Source organism: Rattus norvegicus, chromosome 4 (assembly GCF_036323735.1).
Source record: "Rattus norvegicus strain BN/NHsdMcwi chromosome 4, GRCr8, whole genome shotgun sequence".
Classification (NCBI taxonomy): Eukaryota; Metazoa; Chordata; class Mammalia; order Rodentia; family Muridae; genus Rattus; species Rattus norvegicus.
Genome location: NC_086022.1, coordinates 15,681,233 through 15,700,526, shown reverse-complemented (window position 1 = coordinate 15,700,526; position 19,294 = coordinate 15,681,233). Strand labels below are relative to the sequence as shown.

Here is a 19,294-nt window from a genome sequence, read left to right as displayed (position 1 = left end):
CAAGAGACGAAGCCCACCCTCTACTCCCCTCAACTCTGCACAAGCTGTCACTCACATGGGAGGACTTCAGAAGAACTGATTCCATCACACACACACACACACACACACACACACACACACACACACCCTACAATTCTTAGAGACCTACACTACATTTTTTTTTATATTCTCAAAGGCTGGTTAAGTGTTTTAAAAGGCAATTTCCCATTTGTTTGTTTATTTCCTTGTGAATCGTTGAAGTCAAGGGGAAATCTCCTTTTATAGTACATCATTAGAAGAGTGCACCCTTCAAAGAAGCTCCACAAAAAAATTCAGCTCACACATAATTGAATACAAATAACCAGAAGGCCATAAAAATTGATCCTTATCCCTCACAAAATCAATTATTTGCCATCAGAAAACTTCCCAGCCATGGGTAAAAGCTAAGCTAACAGAAACATGTGCTGCAAAGCAATGGGCTGGCTCCCACACTGAATGATGTTGTGCTAGGTCTGGTGCATGCAGCCACAAAAAGATGGCTGGAAATGACCTTGATGTCAGCATTTTCCCCACCACAACACATTACTGTACTGGTTACTTCATTCTTTTCCTATTGTATTTCTCCTTGAGTGAAGTTATATGGTTTAACACTCAGAGCATAGAGTGCCAACCCTTCATAAAGTCTTGATAGCCTGGATATCATGGTAGCATGAAGGAATGAATGATGGATGAGTGGTGAATGAATGAATGCCCATGGAGAAACAGGCCAGAGTGCTGCAGTGACCTCAGTCACATCCGAGCTGCAATGCCAACTAATCACTCTGTCAGTTTGGGAGCATTCCTTTCAAGTCTGAGACTGTGTGCCATCTGCGCCAACAAAGTGACAGTAAGTGAAAGAAAAAAAGTGAAGATGAGAAATGTTCTTGTCATCTGAGCTAATAAAGATCTGTTCTAATCATAAAGACACAGCCTCTCTCATAAAGTTTCCTATAAACTCAAGGAGGCTCCAGCATCCTGTCTGAAACATACTTTTATCACATTGAAGCACAGCTCCAGCTGCATCCAACTTAGTCATCTTATTAATGAAAGCAAAATATAGTGCATTTATTTGAGTTTATTAAATTTTTCCTAAATGGGTGATTTCAAGAGATGAGTAACTTTTCTTGTTTTCTATGTGATTAGACAGTCCCTTCCCTTTCCCTTTGTCATAAGGATGTGTAGAGGTTATTTACAAGAACATCTCTTAGAGCAACTGGCATGTTAATGAATCTCAAGGTTGATTCAACAGATGAAGTTAGTGTTTAGATCCCATGCATGTTGCACACTTTTATGACTCCCACAATTCGTATAGGAGATGGGAGAAGGAAATACTGTTGCATTGTGAGGATATTAAGAAGTGAAGAAGAAAGCCGGGGCAATGCCACATACCTTAAGAAAGAAAATTTCCATTGACTTCCAACAAGGATCCTTCTGAGGAAATGAAGTGTGCTCATAAGTAGTCTTGAAAGATGGATTTGTGTAGCTCTTGCCTCAGATAGTCGTCTGGCTTTGATTCTCAAAAGTACAGGAAACATACTCAGCGATCTTTCTAAGTACAAAGCAAATACAGCTGGAGGTGAGATGTCAGGTCTGAAAACCTCAGATTGGAAATAACATCTCCATCTCCATTTAAATAGAGACCACTTCTCTTGAGAGAGTGGACACCCCTTCTAATACAACACTCTGAACGTCTGTTCTCACTGCGAGAAGTCGCTCAAACTGTGAAGGTCCCAAAGAGTAGACACTTATTCTTCAACACACACACACACACACACACACAGAGAGAGAGAGAGAGAGAGAGAGAGAGAGAGAGAGAGAGAGAGAGAGAGAGAGAGAGAGCGCACATGATATGCAACACTAGAATACTTCCAAGTCTTAGGTAGAAAAGAGAGTAGTAGAAATAGGTCCATTTGGTCTGTACTGAGGTCAATAGTATCTATAATAAAAGTTTGATAAAATTGTTTTCAATCTCTATTATATTTGCATGCTGATATTATTTAAGTTAAAGGATTCTATTTTTATTTTATGTAGTCATAAAACTTTATTGTTTTTGCTTTGTAAGTATATTGTATATTGGCATAAAGAAAGGATATTATATATACATTTTTGTGAGTACAACAGTACAAATAGTACATGGCCAAAGTTTAGGAAATAGCATTCTTTAAGGATCAAACAGCTTTTCTTAAAATGTTTCTCTTGTATTTCTGCTGATACACTCATTCTTATGGGTGACTATAGCTCCTATTGAGGCCATCAGCCAGGGACAGCAGAATTAAGTCATAAGACTGAAGACTGCTGAAAGAGAACAATGCTTACTTCTAGTCTTATGATGACTGACCATTGAGTGGCTGTTTCCAGCCAGATCAGATGTTCTTTGACCTACATGAAAATTTGCCGGGTTGGGGATTTGGCACAGTGGAAGAGCGCTTGCCTAGTAAGAGCAAGGCCCTGGGTTCGGTCCCCAGCTCCGAAAAAAAAAAAAAAGAAAAGAAGAAAATTTGCCAAGCCACCCACATTGTTAAACAACATGCTAAAGGATTCTTCTCTTTGGGATGCTGTATCGTGGTTCTTTGTGGGTCAATGATATGAAGCTTGTCTCAACTTGCTTGTTATGGACTCCTCATGTTTTGGTTTGAGAAATATGCTGGAAGATAAGGATGGCTGACTGTATCTATGGATAAGGAAATATGCACAACATAAACTAGAATACTGTTTAAATTACTTAGAATATCGTTTAAAATAGGAAGCACGGGGACATGGATATTACCATGCCAAGGTTCCCATTTTTAACTGAGGAAACTCATTTGAAATGTCGCCTTGCTTTGGAAAACTAGTCAGACTACTTCAGCAACCTTTGAATGTGGGCTAGAATGGTGGCAGTGTTGGCTAAGGGTGGCCATGTTGAGCTCAAATGTAGTCCTTCTTTACACCAAGTAACTCACATGACTTTTAATAAGTTTTCCTGGCTATAGCACTCACAGATGAGAGACGTTCTTGTTAATGATTCCAGGATCATCACCACAAAATACTCTTCTGTATTTCAATGTATGGATAGCGTCTTCCTAAGGAGGGCTACAGTCTTTGTAGAATCATTCAGATAAGTTTCTTGTAGCTGTTTGTCTACCACACATTTAGGATAATCAAGATGACTGATCCTTGCAAGATACAAGCCAACTGTGCTTCTGATAAATGGGCCACAGCTGATTGCTTTGACCTAACATTAAGCAAAATAGTCAACAACTCAGATGAGTTTAGTAGCTGGCTCTGTGGAAATTACAGTCACAGTGAGGCTGTTTCATGGTTAAGCCTTTTCATGCTTAGCATAATCAGAATGCCTGAAATTAGGGGAAATTGTTAATGTCTCATGTAAAGACTGGAACCTTGGGGAAACCATGAACAGATTTCTAGTCTGTGTGTGAATATAAACCGCTGGTTTCATAAAATCTGATAGAAACTTATATCAAAGTGAATCTTAGTAAAAGACAATAATTTTATAATGTTTTTATTAAAAATCAGTTTACATCCAGTCCCTTTCAGCATGCCCTTGGTCTTGCCAAGGTTGGACCCCTAGTGCAGGGGAATATGGGGAGGGCAATAAGGGGGATGTTTAGGGGGAACACCCGTATGGGGGAGGGGGAGGGGAGGGATTGGGGGCTTATGGACAGGAAACCAGGAAGGGAAATAACCTTTGAAATGTAAGTAAAGAAATATATCTAATAAATATTATTATATAATAAATATATAAATATTTTTTAAAAATCAGTTTATATGGTACAAGGAATAAATGTCAGGTAAATCTTAGGTGTGTTTGGTGCAGCACTTGGGACCAAACTATAGAATGGTGTCTTTTCCATGCTAAGATAAAGTAAGTTTGACCTAAACATTTTATTTTCAGGTAAATAATTTTCCATGTATATATGGATTATATATGTAACAAAGAGATGTTCCCGGGAAGGCTGAAGCATATAGATCTATTCTTTTTAAGACTTACCTTACTTAATTTTATAATCCAGCCAGACAAAAATTCATTAGGGTGAGCCCTGATTAATTTAACTCTGTGGGAATCAAGGTGGATATTTACTATAAACATAGTAACTCTTGAAGGCTTTATTTTTTTTAATAAAATGCTCTGACCTGAAAGATAACCCATGTTTTCAAGATGCTAAAGGAGCCAGATGACTGGATGGCCATGCCTGAGACAGATGCTGGAGGCACAGCAGAAGGTCAATCCCAAGAAGGAATTTCAAATTTTCCTAAGAGTTCCAGGAAGCCTCTGGAAGGCTTCCAAGTGGGAGGTTTTTACATTTCCTGAGGATTGTCAGTGGGAGTAGTGGGAGAAATAACATGGTTTCACACAAGAGAAGGGAGGGAGGGTTGAAGTCAGAAGCTTCCTGGAGAAACATGAAAGCTGTAGAACTTATTCTAGTAGCTTCTTAGGGTGGAAAATCAGTTCACCATGACTGTTAATATTCCAGCCAAACTCCTGTATTCATGCCTCTCACTCCAGGTCAGTCATTCATGACCCTAACTGGGCTTCAGAAGTCCTACAGGTAAGGGAAGCTCCCCCTGAAACTGGCAAACTCTCCTTTCCAACTGAGGACAGTTTGGCTACTCCTGATTGCCCTAGTCCCCTTAACAGTGAACATCCTGTTGATAAATCCTTGGGCAAGAATTTCCCTCATAGGTCTTTTACCGGAACCCAGTCTAGGACAGAGGCTCCGGGAAATTCTCAGGAGCGAAGGCAAGGTAGGAAACCACATTCTTATTCTGTGGTTGATGTACACAGCCCTACCACAGGCCCAGGGGTAAATCTGAAAACCAGTGCTAGAACCTTGGTTCATGGTCTTGCCACCTAGGTAGTGTGATTGACTCTGCCAAGTAAAGGAGTATCCATGAGAGGTCAGGAAAGGGAGGCTGGATAGGGAAGAAAAAAACAGACACCCAATATTGGGGTGGATAACATGGCTTCTTTTTAAACTAGGCATCCAAACATATACAATGTATTATGTATACTATTGATTTAAACACACACACACACACACACACACACACACACATACACACTCCCAAATTCTGTTATATTTCAATATCTATGGGGATGGGGGTTGGTTCCAGGAACCATCGTCAGTACCAAAATCTGCAGATAGTCAAGGCCTTCATGTAAAATGGTATGGCTTTTGCATTTAATCTAAATATACTGTCATGTAAACTATAACACCTAGTACAATGTATAATATCTTATTTAGGAAATAATGACAATAAAACATCTTTTCATGTTAGCACAGATATGATTATCTGTACTATATCTGACTATTGGTTACTTAAATCCTTTGATCCAAAGCCCCCAGGGTAGTGCTGCGGGATGGGATAAGGTGTGGGCATGAGGGAGTGGAGACAGAACAGATAACAGTGAAATGTCTACAATGAAGGCCCTTCACACAAAGTGAACTACTCCAGAATTATAGAGCAGTTTTTATTTGCATGTATTTGAAGTAGCAGCTTGCTGAGCAATACCACAATGGGTCTAAATCCTTGGGCCAATGAAGCTTTATCAGTAGCAAGACACACAATTGCAAAGTGTCACTTCCCCCTACTGCCTGCCACGGCAATAGGAAATGATCTCTGGATGTGAGTTTGGATTTTATTTTTTCTCCTGTAGAACAGCAAGTTTCTAAAAAAAAAAAATTGCCCTAAAGCCCATGGGCGAGTTATAAGTGTCGTACTGAGCGACCAAGCATGAATTCAGACTTAGAGATTTTTGCTGCACTCTTTCCCAGTGGCTCTCTCTTCTGTAAGCCTGCACTGCCATTTAGGGTGGAAAACCCTACTCAGACAGCCAGGCAAATGAATTGCCAATGATTTGTAAATTGGTAATTTGTAATTGTGAATCTGTAATTGTAATAAATTTGTAAACCATCGCTAACACATTTACCCTAGTTTACTAGTGCATCTAATTGTTCTGACTGCAACTCAACCCTGGAACAGAGTTGAAGTTTGAAATGCCCTGGGCAAGCAAAGGGAGTAGGCCATTATTTAATCCCATAAAATGCCCTTAGGAAGACTGGAAGTCTCCACTCTAGTGGGGCACAGGTACACAGCATCTCTGTTTACCTGGAGAAAAACCAAGGACCTGAGGGATCCCTTCCCATCGCTTGGACTCTCCTCCCTGCATCACCTCTACAGAAAGAAGGACAGGAGTCGTGTTCTTCCAATGAAGCTAAAGTCCATGAGAACAACTCTGTGTTTCCCAATGCCTACATCGCAAATTCATTTCTAACGACCTCAAATTATTTTGGACTGAATGATCTCAGTATTCGGTCAAACATATAGTTGAGGGAAAAGTCATTGAATCTTGAGGGATATCCTTATGAGATTCTATGACAGATAAATGGAAAATGATTAGATAGAAAGAATTTATGGAATTTTTATTACAGATAGTATTTTAGTGTCTGGCAGAGATACTATTAAACTGAAAGGGTTAGGCTCTGGCCTTACTATCTTTGTAGGTAGGAATTAAGGAAAGCAATGAATGCCTAACCTGAAACGTCTAAAGCAGCTGTTCTCAACCTGGGGTCATGACCCCTCTGGCAGTTGAATGACCCTTTCACAGGGCTCATATGTCAGAGCCTACATACCGGGCATTTACATTATGATTCAGCAACAGTAGCACAATTACAGCTATGCAGTAGCAATAAAAATAATTTTATGGTTGGGGGTCACCACAACGCGAAGAACTGTATTAAAGGGTGAGAGCACTAGGAAGGTTGAGGAGCACTGCCCTAAAGCTTTACAGAGTCCTTTCTAATAGCATTTGATGTCCGACACAGAACTACAATCTATAATGGCATATCTTACATGAGAGCTAATTATTATACAGAAACCATGAGTCCATTCATCTCTCCAGATTCTGTATCTTATGTCTGACCACCAAAATGATGTGTGAGGGTAGAGACTTAGTGTTTTTGGGTTTTTTTTTTAAAGTTTTTGTTCCTTATTGCCTGCTATTCTGCAAAACCTATTATTATTAACCATCACTACCTTTTGAACTTATCTATGGTCAAGAGGTCATAGATTTGAACATTCTAGAATGTTCTTCTAAAGACACGTTTTAGACTTCAAGTAGTCAATCTCTAACATGAATTTCCATTATTATGGCTCCACTTGAAAGTTTTCAGAGTCTGAACAGGAAGGTAGGGTCAACAAGAGGGTAGGAGACAGCGTCACTCACCTGGCAGTGACTAGAACTAGGACACAGTCTCTGGATTGTCCTTTAATTTGAAGATTCCAACAGCCTACTTGGGATGTATTTGATTAGTTAAAAGGCATTTACAATATTTTTTAAAAGGTGAAACAAAATTCAACTAGCTCACCTTTTCCTTGATCAAGATTTCTTAATCAAGAAATCCACTGTGGTTGGGAACAACAGCTTCTCACCCATAGCTGCTCTGTGTGTCTAATATGTGTGTTCCCAAACCGTGAGTACCAAAACAAATACTTGTAATACTCAATTATGTTAAGTAGCCACATTTGAATTTTTCTCTGAAATAGATCTAAATAAACACTGATAAACAGGACAAAGTATATTAGTAATGTGTTGTCTGAACATGTGATTTGGGGAATTAAAATCTCAGCCAAGAGAGCAAATAAATATTATAAGCTACATTGCATCGTACTTGCCAAACTCTAAGTCATTAGCAAATCACTGGATGATTGCAGCCACAGAGCTGTATCTGTTTCCCTAGAAATCTGAAATCCACTTATGAGCCATAATGGGGGAAGATATGACTGCAGATACATGATTTATAAGGAACTATTAAGTTCACATAAAATGAAATAGAAAAGGTGTGTGCTGAATTCCTTTTGTGTACAAACATAGAAGTCAAATTAATGAAATTTTCCTACCATAGATTGGTATAAGCCACATAGAGTCTATCCTCTAGTAAATGTCAATCAAAGAGGATATCTTCAAAATAACTGTGTTCGAATAAAATAACTCTATTCGAAAGAAAAGCAGGGGTGCTGAGAGACATGTCAGAAATGTAGGGGAGAGGGTAGCTAGGTAGTGAAGAGGAACGATATAGCCCTGCTTCCTAGAATTGGATTGGGTTTTGAATTGGTTAGAAACTGGACAAGCATAGGAGAAGCCAAGCTTGGTGAAAGAAGTTACTTAACTAAAAATCATAATCACACCCTCCAAAGAAGGATCCTTTCCTCCTGGCTGAGCATTATGATCAACAGAAGAGTAAAGTAAGCTAAAAGCTAATCAATGCTGAAGAAAGTAGAAAGGTGAGGGTTACTACTAGGAGCAAGCAGGGAGGGAGAGGGGTTTGCTACAGGGAGAAGATGAAGAAAAGAGGAAGAGAAAGGAGAAATGGGATGAGGAAAAGACTAGAAAGTTCCCATTCCAGAAGTAAATTTGAGAAGCCAACAGGTTTACCAAGGCATGCCTAACATGATCTACTAATGCCATGTCTAACCATGTCTACCTTTCCATCTCCCCAGATGCCAGTATTTTATTCCTTCCAAAAGCCATCCTTGATGGGTAGGGTGATGATGGTTGTGGTACTTTTAGTTAGGTTCGGTTTAGTTTGCTGGGGTTTGGTTAGGGGTGTTGTTTCTCCATGAGAGGAAAGAAGGAACTGAATTCTGTGATTGGATTAAGTAGCTTTGAAAGACAGCTCACTAGAGGATTAGTAGATGTACCTCAGGTTGCAAACAGCTTAGATAATGTCCACATTATGTGTAAATCTTAAGGGAACACCCACAGAGGGCACAGCCATCCATCAATGGCTTTGGGAGACTTCTGTCTCTGAAAATGTTTCATATTTCACGTAACCTCTATTTTGCAACTCTTTTATTGCCCCAAGCCTTTTTTTTTTTCTTTCTGATTTGTCTGAGAGATGTGCATGTTCAAGAGTAAAGAACTAAAAATGCAGCTTGGGACCAAATTGCAAATGATTTTAATGTTCAAGTCAAGAATTAAATTTAATTTGACAGCAGAATTTCCTGTAACTTAAAAGGCCTGAAGGAAGGGTGGGGACTAAGGAACAAGAGTTATGTCCAAGCTAAAATCTAACGGAGGTCCCATTTCACTGCTGGACACCCCATTAGTTTTCTCCCAGATACCTCAGACTTGACCCTGAAATTTCTTCCCCTCAAAATGTATGTATACCCTGTTTCATATTTTGTTGGTGGACATCATTGTTTAGCCAGGAATCTGGGAGACAAGCCTGTCTTCATTTCCCCTTGGTGAACATAGCCAGGCAGTGAAAGTGATGCGCTCTCTCTCTGCAATCACCTTCCTTTTATCACCAACACTGCCTATTTATTCACACTCTTGGCTTCTAACCGGCATCTCTACAGTGTAACGAGGTAGAAGAAGATGGGCTTACCTGTGCTCGTGTCGTAGACCACTCCTTACCAGCCAATGTGCTTCTGCCCACTTTCAAGTCCACGTTTGTCAAATGTGGGAAATGAAAGCACATTGGAATGAGTAAACGAGTGAGTGCGTGTCATGCGGGAAAACAATAAAGAATGGAGCTCATGACCAACCCTTGGCTTCATCTCGATATGGACCTAGAAAGTAAGGCTTCACAGAAGAATGGCAGAAGCCTAATGGAAGCTATACATGACTTTCAGTTTTCTAGGAAAAGATAAAACCAAACAAGTTGATTAGTAATGATATTAAAACCATACAATCCTCTCAGTCTATGTCAGGAGCCACATTCCAAGTATTCAGCAGCCACGTGTGTCTGGTAGCCCCCATTGTCAAATGGAGCAAGCCTAGAATGTATGACAACGGACAGCAGAGATGTCAACATCGGTGAGAGGATTCTTCAGAAGGATCCCCGAAGGCTGAGTTTAGGCTGGTCATAGCAAATTGCAGGAAATGTAGGTGATTCTAAGAAGAGAAAAACATGGTTATAAAAACAAAGTAGAAGCCGGAGACTACACTTCAGAAACATTTAGTTATTTTACTATAACTCACTTTAGGTAAATACTGAGCACCTACTATGTGTCTGGGGATGTTTTATGTAGTGGGACTGCGACTTCATGGTGGCACTCCAGGCACCCCCCTTCATAGTCTTCCAAATTTCCCAGTTACAACCCCTTGCCCTACTTTGACTAAAGCTTCCCCAAACATTGTACCTCATAGTCTCTCTTCTTATGTCTACCACATACAAACTCCATCACTACACCGTCGCTTATCTCTGAACCCACTGTGTTCTTCTAGTTACCAAGTCATGGAAGCCTTCTTCCACCCGCCATTCCAAGGACCCAGGACGTTCCAGAGACGATTCTCAGATAATGACTCAGATAACCTGCAAGTTTCAGCTCCTCAGGTTCTCAGGGCACATCCAGAAAATGAAAATTTCAAGACACTGGCTTGGGGGGCTTTGCTTTGCCTTTTGTTTTGTTTTGTTTTTCTTTGTTAACCCATCACTGATGGTCACACTGCTCCCCGTCGCACATAAGCACGTAAGGAAGCCGACTTGAAATCGGATTTTACATAAATCAGGTAACCAGAAGGTCCAGTTTGCGCTTGCCACTTCCCTTCAGGTTCACCAGCAATGCGGCAGTCAAGGGGGCTGTTTTGAAGACTTGCACATCTCCATGCGGTTTTCAGTTAACTCATCTTCAAAGGAAGATGCTTTTATCAATGAAGAGTGAACAGGAAGAGATTAATTTTAAATAGGAGCAAAACAGAACAGCCTAAGCCATCTACTAATGATGCTGTTTTCCCCATTTCCTGGTCTTGATGCATTATGTGCCCATGAATGATTGGACAAATTGTGAGCTCTAGAAATTGACATTTTTCTAAAGGAAATCCATTCCCTTGCCTTGCAAAGCAGAAGTACAGGTGCAACAAGAAAGCAAACAGGCCCAGCTGCTCCGTGGCTGTCATTCCTTAAAGAGAACTGGAGCCCAAATCCCGATTTGGAGGGAATATAGAACTGGGGATAGGACAGCAGTCGGCTTCCTGACTTTGGCCCCAATTCTGAGAATGGTGTACTCACAAAGGAACCTTAACACACAAAGCTAGTAAGTGACCCCTGCCTACAGCTAATGGTGTGAATATCCTGGCAGAAGGGACTGAACCAGGAAACCTACACTAGATTAATATACTGTAGGATAATTTCTGATATGATGTAATGTATGTAAAAGCAAAAACCAGTTGCCAGAAATGAATTCTCCTGCATAGTTCTATATGCATTCCCAGAAAGTTAAGTAAGCTCTTGATTTTGTGTCCTAATATGCATAACGCAAAGCCTCTCTTCTGTGACTAACCTTTCTAAGAAAGAATTCTTGAATCATCTATTAGGACATAGATGATGGGTGGCCATGACTTCCTTTTAGCTATATAGCATGCATTTGCTCTTGTGTTTGACACTTTCATGCTTTTAGAAGACAAGTTCTATGCCATCTGCTGGAATAAATAACAGACTATCTGTGTCAGAGTCCCAGAAAGGAGTCAGTAAGGATCTGTTCGTTCTGCTGTCATCTGAGGACAGCTTACGCTGAGCCTCACAGCATCATGTGTAGCATCAAGGATAAAGGGGACAGAGTGCTATCATCACCTGTGTCATAAACAGAAACTAATAAGCTCTTGGTTCTGATCATTTATAATGCTTCATTTGACAATCTGAGCCTTTAAAAGAATCATGGGGTAGGATCTTCTTTGGACCCCGTCGGTGAGGAAAGGGTAGATGCCCTCTGTGACGTTTAGGTTTAGGGAATGTTTCTTAATCTACTTAGCAAACTCTGCATCTTCCCAGCTGCACCCTTCAAATTCATAGTAAATGCTGCGAACCAGGCTATGTCATGCTAAGGAGAACACTCCGTGGACATATCATATTGTTACCTTTTCAAAGCGTATGAGTAGCACTCCCAGCCATTTTGTATAACGCAGACAACAGTGATACAATTGGCTACAGCAACACCCGCACTTATGTCTTATATTAACTAGTCATACTCTCGTCTCCTGTCTCCTGTCAAGATCTGGACCCAGAATCTGGAAGGAACTTAGAAGGAAATACCAGAATGCACTCATTGCATTTACGTGGCAGAAGATTTTAGTTTCAAAGACGGCAGTGTTTTCAGACAAACGGCCACTTGGCTTGCCTTGAGAAGCAAGTGTTGCAGAGGACCTGCGTCTTTTGCATGATTTCTTGCCCCAGTTCCAAAGGCTTTTATGGGTCAATTTGCAGCAAGTTAAAAGGGGAGATGTTTTCTGTGGAAAGGGATGCACTGTCACAGGAGCCCCGGCTGATCTGCAGTCTGCCTGCCTCAGACAGAAGTGGTAAAGAAACAAATTCAGAAATGGATGGAAGGCAGCCCAGGTGTCTCCTACACTACTCCATACCCAAAGAGCAGCTGGACATGTTCACTTGTCCTGTGGCCATCTGCAGCTAGGTTTGTGATTTCTGCCATGACAGGGGATTCTTCTATATATCTGGTCTCATGTCTTCTCCAAGGATTCCTGTATCATTCTGACTCTACTGTACCTTTAGTGGATTCCAGCCCTATACAGAAATGCTGTGCCAAATTATAATGGTGTAACGAACACTGTATTTGTCCCCTTGCTGTGGGCCAGCTGCACCACCACCGAACTTCTGTAAATGTCTCAAAAGAAAACATTTGTTTCCAGGCTGAAAAGACATCTGGTGCCTTGTGAAAATAGGCCTGCCTGGGGACTTGGCAAGCCATGAAGAGGTGTGATGTGTGCGGTGGGTACATAGTAGGCCTGCAGAAGCATTGTCTGTACATGGGGGATAGAGATAGCCGAGTACAACAGAGCAAGTACTAAGAGCAACAACCTGTGTTACCAGATGGCACCCACCAGGGAAAAATCAAACCATGTGATCTAATGCTGAACACATTCAAAGAAGGCTCGATGGGAATGCATTTCTCTGTTTCTCTGTCTTTTTTCTTTTCTTTCCCTTTCTTCATGAGTCCCTTTTCGATATTTTTGTTTACTCATTCCTAACTTTATGCCCAGGAGCCTCATTTGAGTTCCCACGTAAGGAAAATCAAGCTCTTCAAATTCCCCGTCTCACAGACCATTTGCCAGGCTACGGCTGCAGGTACAATAGCCAGTTGAGGGTGAAGGTCTGTTACAAGGACTGTCTCCTCATTAAAATGTCCCCTCTTCGAGGTTCTCTGTGATGGAGCTGGCAGGCTCAGGCAGGAGCGAGCCATCCAAGTGCCTTTCACCTCATTTTTTTTACTGCTTTGCTCTTGGCTTCCTCGGGAATTGTTTAATTGGGTTACCATTGTCTTTCTGACAGGAACCTATAAAGGGGGACACATTTCTCAAGCAGGGTCTTCCTCTCCAGCCCTCAGTGGGCTGATTAAGCAAAGGCAGATACTTGACCAGCCTGACCCTTAGCATAAACACAAACAAAACTTGGAGCCAGCCACTTCACCTGTACCCTACTTTAAAGAATTCCAGAACGAGAAAACGAATGAGCTCCCCAAAAGATCTTTTCCCGAAGAAACCTCCTGAGGCCTCAACATTGAAGTTCATTGTTTAAAATGACATTTCCCCGCTGTTTCCCGTTATACCACATCCTCTGCTGGGAGAGCATGCAAACCTCTTGAGAAAAAAATGTATTTACATCTTTCCATAGGATTTACCGACTGGGGGAGTTTAGGAAACGGAGAACTATGCAGTCTTAATATCAGAGTGGCACAAAACAAATAGCTCTGTTTGTTTTGCCTTTAGCAAGGAGATATTTGTTTTCTAGGGCCAGGTTTTGTCAGCATACCCAAGGACGGGTGCCTGTGTTGGGTGCTTTATGGCTGAAATAGAAGCAATGTTGGGGTTCTCTCTGACCTCAGGCAGAACTTCAGAACGAGATAGTTTAGGTGAGTGCCTGCAGGCACGTGGATTCCAGGAGCTTCTGCCTGCAGCACGAAGCTTATGAGACCACTTGTTCCTGCACTTTGTGTTCCTGGCTTGTGGATTTTGAAAGTAGCACAGAATGTACCAGGGTAGGCTCAGCTGGAGGTGACCGAAAGGAAATCTTGAGAAAACTGGCAGAGAGCTACGCACTGCTGCAAGGCGGGCAGAGCTGAAGGTGCTGAGATCCTCCGATAGGAAGGAGCATTCTTCAGAGGAGTGAAGGAGGCTAGCAGCTTGAAGCTGGGACCTCGTAGGTATGACATTTCAAGGAGAATGACATCTCTCCCTAAAGTGTGTCTATGAAATCAAGACCCACAATAATACAAGCTGGCATTATTGAATATTTATAATAAACTGGAAACTGTGCTAAGCTCTCTGAGCACATTATCTTTTAATCGGCACCACAGCCCCTCGGTGTAGACTAGGAGACTGAAGTGAAGTGAGGATCGATACATTCTCCAACATAACAGAGGAGGCAGTGTCATTTCAAGGACAGTCAGGTGGTGACTGAATTTCCCGTCCTTTCCTGAATGTTCTAAACTTCGAGTGTTTCAAGTCTGCGCATGCTTCTGCCCTGACATCTTCATGCTGTTGGACAACAGCTGATTCCTTGTCATGTCTAAATTCCATTGTTGGTTTTTATGTGACAGTAGAGGCTGTAATAGGATATGGAGTGAGCAACCTCTTCACAACCCGTTTGTCATTCTGTCCATTCCCACAATCAAGTAGAGAAACACTGTGCCCCATAGAAAAAGAGGGAGGAGCTGGGAGCAGCTGCCCCAAACAGCCAACCTCCTTAGTGCGCCCGTGTCTTCACCCACTGGGAAGTTAGCACCACAGCCTGTCACTCATCTCTGGAGACTAGAAGCAGATGTCGAGTCCTCCATGTCCTCAAAGGCTCCTATGTAGCCAGCAGCTATGAGTAATGGGTTTCTGTTTTCTCCTCCACCCAACCATTTCATTGTTTTGTCCAGATTATCCTGTATTAACTGCTCTGATACACACAAAGACGATAATCCACGACACCATTCTGATCTTGTACTATTTCAACTGAATACATAGCTTGATCTGGCCAAATTATCTCTAGCCTCAAGGAATGAAGTATACAGGCTTGGGCCTTGGGGTAGTCTTATCTCTGAATCAAGAGCTGAGGCAGGCGCATGCAAAGGCAGTGATTCCTGGAAGGAGTTTGATGTCAATCCAAATTTCTCCTGTAGCACAATTAGCATTTCACCATGATAGTCTGAAAGTTGCCGCCACATGGCAAGCACTGGGTCTAAGCTGATTGAACCTCACCTTTAAAACTGGTGTAATTAGAGTTTCTTTTTAAAATTCTCTCTTTTTAGTTAGTGGTCTGTGCTTTACTTTGTTGACCAGACTCATGCAGGCGCTTCTCCATCTGAAAGAACTCACTGAGCTTATGTCCAGAAAACTACAGAAGCTAAGAACACATTTCCCAACTTTTACAGCCAGATTCCCTTCGTGACTTCATGATGACAGCACTCTAGACTAAACTGACCATGAATGGAGAAGAGTAGCAATAGTTAAAGTTACTAAAGAAATGGCTAATTATTGACTGAAAAGATCAGCACAAATGACTGAAAGTTTAAAAACAAACAAAGACCCAAGATACAATGTTAAGATGAACAATGGCTGCTGTTGAGTGCTGAGACCCAGCACCTGGGTCACTTTAATGCTAGAAGGTGTATTTTATACTTAGGAAGGGTATCAAGTCCAGTGTCAACCCATCCTTCATGAAGCCATGTAGAGGTTCCAGCTTGTGCTCCACCTTTGCTGCTCTTCAGTGATCGACTATAATGTCTAAATCAAATAATTCCTCTCCTTCATAAGTAACTTTTGGTAGTGGGTCAAACACAACAGCCGGAAGCAAACTAAGCCAGTACTGGCTTAGGAGTAAAAACCTGTGTTTTTTGTTGTTTGGTTTTGTTATGTTTTGTTTTGTTTTGTTTTGTTTTTGAGAGTAATTAATGAGAACATAGATTTACTTCCAGTGTACGGTATTCACGGCCAGAAGAAAGGCTTAGCATTTGCAAATGTGAGAGAGAAACGTGGGATCTATAAACCATGATGGACTGCCCCATCCCTTTTAGGTCTCTGTGCTGTTTATAGGCAACTTCATTACAAAAGCAAACATGGAAGTTAACAGCGAGCGAAATTCCACCCAGGTTATTTTATTACATAATTAAATAGCTATAGTTCAGAAAGTCACGGGGGAAGAATTCAAGCTCCCTGCTGAGATTTTTAACATTATCTGATATTGCATATCTTCATATCTTCCCATACTCCCCCTGCTGCTACTGTAACTTAGAATGCAAATAGGAACTTTTATAACTGAGGTGGGTCATTCTTTTAATACCATCAGCTGCACTTTGTCTTCTCCTGAGGTACTTCAAACTGCGATACAATAAAGCAAATATCTGTGGGAGGTCAAAACTACACCCAGAAACATTAAAAAGTAAACCTTGTAAATTGTATCAATTTCAACATCAAATTCTGCAAAATTATGGCTAATCACAGGAAGTGCTATTGATTACTAACTTTATTTATTGGATACAAAATACTCATGATGCAATCAGTGAAGAATACCTCTTCAAAGACATTGTTTGGAATCAGTTATCCTGTGTTCCTAAGGTCCTTCCTCGGCTGATGGCAAGTCCCTCTTCTCCTGAGTTGTACCGATTAGGTGCCAAATATGTAGGGGATTTAATGACTGCATGTTTAATCGTACTTAAAGTGAGAACTTTAAGTGCTGAAGACTTAGAAGACAAAGGCACACAGTTACCTTACTGAGCACCTGAAGTCAATCTCTAGCAGCCAGGTCAGCTAACTCACATCTATCTGTATCCTCACCACTAGGGGTTCTCACACCTCTGACCTCTTCGAGCACCGTCAGGCACATGCATATATTCACATAATTAAAATTAACTATTTAAATTAGAGCCTCGAAAGTATTTTACTATAGAGCCGTATGAACATTATTATCTAGCTATCGAGGAGTTAATAATGTCTATTAGTTTTTAATGAATGAACTTTGTTTTTTTTTTTAATTTTCCTTTACAATTTAATAAATGCTTCTTGATGACTGCCCATGGGGCAAGGCTGCCTGGTAGTTCAGAAAGATCACAGCGATGGTGTTTTCCTGACAGTGTGTAGTGAGTGGAATGAGTTGTGTGGTGTCACTGTGAAACCAGCAAGACTGCGTTTACGCACCTGTCATTTGCCGGATTGTTGGTGACTTGAGCACACTTTCCCCAAATCACCATGCCTCCTGTGTCACAAGGCCCAACTCACTCACATTCTCTCAGTAACTGCACCTTCGGAGATCACACCCAGGGTTGTATATAATGGGGATGATGGATTCTTTTTCATACCGAATATAGGCAGGCAAAAGGTAGCTTTTGAGCTTGGGGTGTGTGACATTGGATTTTTTGAAATATAGACCCATTGGCGTAAATGAACCTTTGATATTTAGGTGGTTTTCTTGTAAAACCATCACCAACAAAGCAGACTTTTGTAACCGTATCCTCCATGCCTTCTTTTTTCTTTTTCCCGTTTGAATAACTTTCGATACTTCTGTTTCTTCTTAACTTTGGATAGAGAGACCTCCCATTTTCCTGCCCTTTTGTTTCTGCTTAATCATGTTGGAAAGTACTTTTGCTCTCGACTGCCCCTCTCTGTCCAGCAGATAGGCAGGGATGGCTCCTTGTGGACAGTCGTTGTAAAATTATAAAAAAAATAAAATAAAATGCTGTCTTTTATCCCCTACCAGGCCCAGCACCACAGTACCCCAAGATATCTGATAAATATCTTACCAAAAACACACATCCCAACGCTATGTCAGCCAAGTGTCACCAGCTGCCACACACTCTCTTAACTCAATTCTCCACAAGAGAGAACATACGACCCAACAACCTTTGGTCCAATTGATAAGATATAGTTGCCCACCTAAACATACAGAGCCCTGTGCACATCTTAAGGGATGCCTTAAGAACATTCATAACAACCTGTAAAAGTACGGAGTAGAGTCTTAACATCAGCTTCCATGTTCTGTCAGCGGCAGCCTCCCTGCAATCCCCTCCTGTCTTCCGTTACTGTCTTGTCTCCTCCTCTTCCTTCAAACTTTTCTCCCTCCCATCCTTCCTTCTCATCCAATGACAAGCCTCATTGTATCCTGTACCTGCCTCCCTGTATGACATCATCCCACAGTGGACTCTTCTGGTCATCCTTGTGCTTGGTGTTTCTCTTTTCATGCCTCTTAATGGTCTTTTTTCATTTGTATTTTCTCAGCATGGCGCTGTTTATGGGAGAGCGTACCTTCAGGCTGATCACTGTCTTGCCTTCTTTGAACGTTTGTGGGCCTCCCAATCCTCTTTCTTTCTCTTTTTCTCATGGTAGTCCAAAAGGTGTCCATATCATTGGTGGTGCAATTCAATCTATTCATTTTGTGGCATGTTGACAGCCTCAGAGCAACCATCTGCGACCCCCCGGGTTCCAAAAACCTCTTAATTTCTGGGTGTCACTGGCCCTCGAGCCTGCTCCTCTCAGACTGGAACGGGAAAGGGTAGTATGAGCTTTATTTTTGTAAAGTCAAGTTAGAACTGTTCGGTCAAAGAAAAACTTACTTTTACCTGACTATTTCTGTCAGTAGCAAGCGGTACTAATTTAGTGGCAACGAGCAGAATATCAAGCTGGGTTCTGCCGAAGTCTCTCAGTGTCAAATAAGGAAGGTGTAACACTTTAATACATTAACGACATACAGCTTAAGCCTACTGTGTCACATGAAGAGCAGGTCACCTGCTCATTGAACACAACTTTTTATTTCACTTGTGCCCTCCTGTAAAACAGGAAGTTGAACTCGGACAGTTTGAGATTATTCTGGCTTGGTTCTGTAGTTCTTTAGAACCAGGTAAGCCAGTGGGAAACGTCAAAAGAGCACTTGGATCTCCCTGCGTTTCATCTCCTTGGTGCTGGAAAAAAAATATTCCTTTCAAAATGTTTAATCATCTCCTTGGGAATTTTAACCTTCACCGGGGCCTTGTTTTCCCTTCAGTAACAGTTTCTGTGCAGTTTTCAAACTATGCTGCCACCAGGCTTCTGAGTTGGAGTGCCCACGCCCATCATCGGGTTTCAGAGCCTGCGGGTGTATTTTACAACACGGAGGTTTCCAGTGATAATATCAGCCGCGTTTGGTTTCATAAGACGCGAGCTAGGGGCACCTTTGCCTTCAAGCATCTGTAGCTTTTCATCCTCACCGTTGTGTTTTTCCTGTTGAACAACCAGTCAAGTAAATCCTTCAAGGGTGGGCTTTCTGCTTAAACACCTGCAAGTGAAACCGGTCCTCTTGGTTTG

The 19,294-nt window shown here is 41.5% G+C and overlaps 1 protein-coding gene and 1 pseudogene across 26 annotated transcripts in view; one reads left to right on the top strand and one right to left on the bottom strand.

Annotated features, from left to right (window-relative positions):
* Magi2 (membrane associated guanylate kinase, WW and PDZ domain containing 2) overlaps nt 1–19,294 on the top strand; it is a 1,483,910-nt gene that overhangs the window by 1,061,901 nt on the left and 402,715 nt on the right. The window lies entirely within an intron of this gene.
* On the bottom strand, nt 17,023–18,396 carry LOC134486552 (ribosome biogenesis protein NSA2 homolog; annotated as a pseudogene).